The sequence below is a fragment of the Triticum dicoccoides genome, chromosome 1B (genome assembly GCF_002162155.2).
Source record: "Triticum dicoccoides isolate Atlit2015 ecotype Zavitan chromosome 1B, WEW_v2.0, whole genome shotgun sequence".
Taxonomy (NCBI): Eukaryota; Viridiplantae; Streptophyta; class Magnoliopsida; order Poales; family Poaceae; genus Triticum; species Triticum dicoccoides.
Genome location: NC_041381.1, coordinates 14,292,734 through 14,297,024, shown reverse-complemented (window position 1 = coordinate 14,297,024; position 4,291 = coordinate 14,292,734).

The following is a 4,291-nucleotide window of genomic DNA, read 5'->3' as shown; positions in this document are numbered from 1 at the left end:
CTGAAGGAAATATGCCCTAGAGGCAATAATAAAGTTATTATTTATTTCCTTATAATCATGATAAATGTTTATTATTCATGCTAGAATTGTATTTACCGGAAACATAATACATGTGTGAATACATAGACAAACAAAGTGTCACTAGTATGCCTCTACTTGACTAGCTCGTTAATCAAAGATGGTTATGTTTCCTAACCATGAACAATGAGTTGTTATTTGATTAACGAGGTCACATCATTAGCAGAATGATCTGATTGACATGACCCATTCCATTAGCTTAGCACCCGATCGTTTAGTATGTTGCTATTGCTTTCTTCATGACTTATACATGTTCCTATGACTATGAGATTATGCAACTCCCGTTTACCGGAGTAACACTTTGGGTACTACCAAACGTCACAACGTAACTGGGTGATTATAAAGGAGTACTACAGGTGTCTCCAATGGTCGATGTTGGGTTGGCGTATTTCGAGATTAGGATTTGTCACTCCGATTGTCGGAGAGGTATCTCTGGGCCCTCTCGGTAATACACATCACATAAGCCTTGCAAGCATTACAGCTAATATGTTAGTTGTGAGATGATGTATTACAGAACGAGTAAAGAGACTTGCCAGTAACGAGATTGAACTAGGTATTGGATACCGACGATCGAATCTCGGGCAAGTAACATACCGATGACAAAGGGAACAACGTATGTTGTTATGCGGTCTGACCGATAAAGATCTTCGTAGAATATGTAGGAGCCAATATGGGCATCCAGGTCCCGCTATTGGTTATTGACCAGAGACGTGTCTCGGTCATGTCTACATTGTTCTCGAACCCATAGGGTCCGCACGCTTAAGGTTACGATGACAATTATATTATGAGTTTATGCATTTTGATGTACCGAAGGTTGTTCGGAGTCCCGGATGTGATCACGGACATGACGAGGAGTCTCGAAATGGTCGAGATGTAAAGATTGATATATTGGAAGCCTATATTTGGATATCGGAAGTGTTCCGGGTGAAATCGGGATTTTTCCGGAATACCGGGAGGGTTACCGGAACCCCCCGGGAGCTATTTGGGCCATAGTGGGCCTTAGTGGAAAAGAGAAGGGGCTGCCCTAGATGGGCTGCGCCCCCCCCTTCCCCTAGTCCTATTAGGACCAGGAGAGGTGGCTGGCCCCCTCCTCCTCTTTTCCCCTCCGAGGAATCCTAGTTGGACTAGGATTGGAGGGGGAATCCTACTCCCAGAGGGAGTAGGACTCTCCTGCGCCTCCCCCCTTGGCCGGCCAGCCTCCCCTCCTCTCCTCCTTTATATACGGAGGCAGGGGCACCTCTAAACACACAAGTTGACACAAGTTGATCCACGTGATCTATTCCTTAACCGTGTGCGGTGCCCCCTGCCACCATATTCCTCGATAATACTGTAGCGAAGTTTAGGCGAAGCCCTGCTGCTGTAGTTCATCAAGATCGTCACCACGCCGTCGTGCTGACGAAACTCTTCCCCGACACTTTGCTCGATCGGAGTCCGGGGATCGTCATCGAGCTGAACGTGTGCTCGAACTCGGAGGTGCCGTAGTTTCGGTACTTGATCGGTTGGATCGAGAAGACGTACGACTACTTCCTCTACGTCGTGTCATCGCTTCCGCAGTCGGTCTGCGTTGGGTACGTAGACAATACTCTCCCCTCGTTGCTATGCATCACATGATCCTGCGTGTGCGTAGGAAATTTTTTGAAATAACTACGAAACCCAACACGACCACCCTCACCTCACCCCCGACAGCCCCTGCTCGTCGCGCCTACGCGTCCCGCACGCTCGCGCGAGGCCGCACCCGCTCGCACCTCGCCCCCGCGTCGTCTGCCACCCCGCAAGCGCTCGCCGGCTTCCCCGTTGCCGGCGACCTCGCCGCGCCCCAGGGGCCTTCTCCCTGCCGCGCCTGGATGAGGCCTCGGGCATGAACGCTCGCACCCGCGAGCCCCTGTGCCCGGTACCCGCACGCCCGCACCCGGTTTGGCCCTTGGGTCACTGCCCAGTGGCCCCCCATGCCCCTGTTAAAAAGAAAAAGAATAAAAAAAAAGAATTAAAAAAATAATAATTAATTAATTAATTAACTAAAATAATTAAGTTAATTAATCCTACTTAATTAATCTAATTAACCTGTTAGTCTAACTAAACAGTAATTAGTTTAGCCTAAACCCTAGTTACCTAAACAGAGTATGACAGGTGGGTCCCACGGGACCCACATGTCAGGTTGACCAAGTCAACCCTGCTGACTGCTGACGCCAGCATGACATCATGCTGACGTCATAGATCCATTTTTTTCGAATTAATTAATTAATTAATTAAATTCCAGAATTTATAAAACTTTAGTAAATCATATCTTTTAATCCGTAACTCGGATTAAAATAATTTCAACATGAAAGTTGCTCAGAACGACGAGACGATTCCGGATACGCAACCCGTTCGTCCGCCACACCCCCCTAACCTATCGAACTCGCAACTTTCCCCCTCCGGCTCCTCTGCCCGACAACACGGAACCCCGGGAATACTTTCCCGGATGTTTTCCCCCCTTCACCGGTATCACCTACTATCGCGTTAGGGCACACCGAACACCGCGTATTGCCTTGTTATATTTTGTGATGCTTTGTTGCTCTGTATTCATTATTTCTTCCCCCTCTTCTCTCCGGTAGACTACGAGACCGACGCTGCTGCTGACCAGTTCGACTACGGAGTTGACGACCCCTCTCTCTTGCCAGAGCAACCAGGCAAGCCCCCCCCCCTTGATCACCAGATATCGCCTATTCTCTTCTATACTGCTTGCATTAGAGTAGTGTAGCCTGTTACTGCTTTCCGTTGATCCTATTCTGATGCATAGCCTGACATTGTTGCTACATCTGTTGATACCTTACCTGCAATCCTAAATGCTTAGTATAGGATGCTAGTTTATCACCTTTGGCCCTACATTCTTGTCGGTCTGCCTTGCTATACTATTGGGCCGTGATCACTTCGGGAGGTGATCACGGGCATATACGATATACTTTACACAGTTACATTACCTGTGATACTGTTCGGAGATGGGGGCTGAAGGGGCAGGTGGCTCCATCCCGGTAGAGGTGGGCCTGGGTTCCCGACGGCCCCCGACTGTTACTTTGTGGTGGAGCGGAAGGGCAGGTTGAGACCACCTAGGAGACAGGTGGGCCTGGCCCTGTTTGGTGTTCGCGGATACTTAACATGCTTAACGAGATCTGAGTCGGCTACGAGCCTATACGCACTAACCATCTACGCGGGAGTAGTTATGGGTATCCCGGCGTCGTGGTATCAGCCGAAGCCTTCTTGACGTCAGCGACTGAGCGTCGCGCCGCTGGTTGGACTGCGTTAACGCAACTTCCTTTGTAATGGAGGTTGCTAGGTCTGCTCACCGGCCGCGTACGCAATGTGCAGGTGTGCTCAGGGCGATGGGCCCAGACCCCTGCGCGCTTAGGTTTAGACCGGCGTGCTGGCCTCTCCGTTGAGCCTAGGTGGGGCTGCGACGTGTTGATCTTCCGCGGCCGGGCATGACCCAGGAAAGTGTGTCCGGCCAAATGGGATCGAGCGTGTTGGGTTATGTGGTGCACCCCTGCAGGGAAGCTAATCTATTCGAATAGCCGTGATCTTTGGTAACAGGACGACTTGGAGTTGTACCTTGACCTTATGACAACTAGAACCGGATACTTAATAAAACACAACCTTCCAAGTGCCAGATACAACCGGTGGTCGCTCTACCTCAGGGATATGAGGAGGGGATCGCCGGGTAGGATTATTCTATGAGATGCTATTTGGAGATGCTACTTGGAGATGCTACTTGGAGGACTTCAATCTACTCTCTTCTACTTGATGCAAGACGGTGGCTGCGAGAAGCGTAGTCTTCGACAGGATTAGTTATCCCCCTCTTATTCTGGCATTCTGCAGTTCAGTCCACTGATATGGCCTCCTTACACATATACCCATGCATATGTAGTGTAGTTCCTTGCTTGTGAGTACTTTGGATGAGTACTCACGGTTGCTTTCTCCCCCCTTTTTCCCCTTTCCTTTCTTTCTGGTTGTCGCAACCAAATGCTGGAGTCCAGGAGCCAGACGCTACCGTCGACGACGACCCCTACTACACTGGAGGTGACTACTACTACGTGCTGCCCGCTGATGACGACCTGGAGTAGTTTAGGAGGATCCCAGGCAGGAGGCCTGTGCCTCTTTCGATCTGTATCCCAGTTTGTGCTAGCCTTCTTAAGGCAAACTTGTTTAACTTATGTCTGTACTCAGATATTGTTGCTTC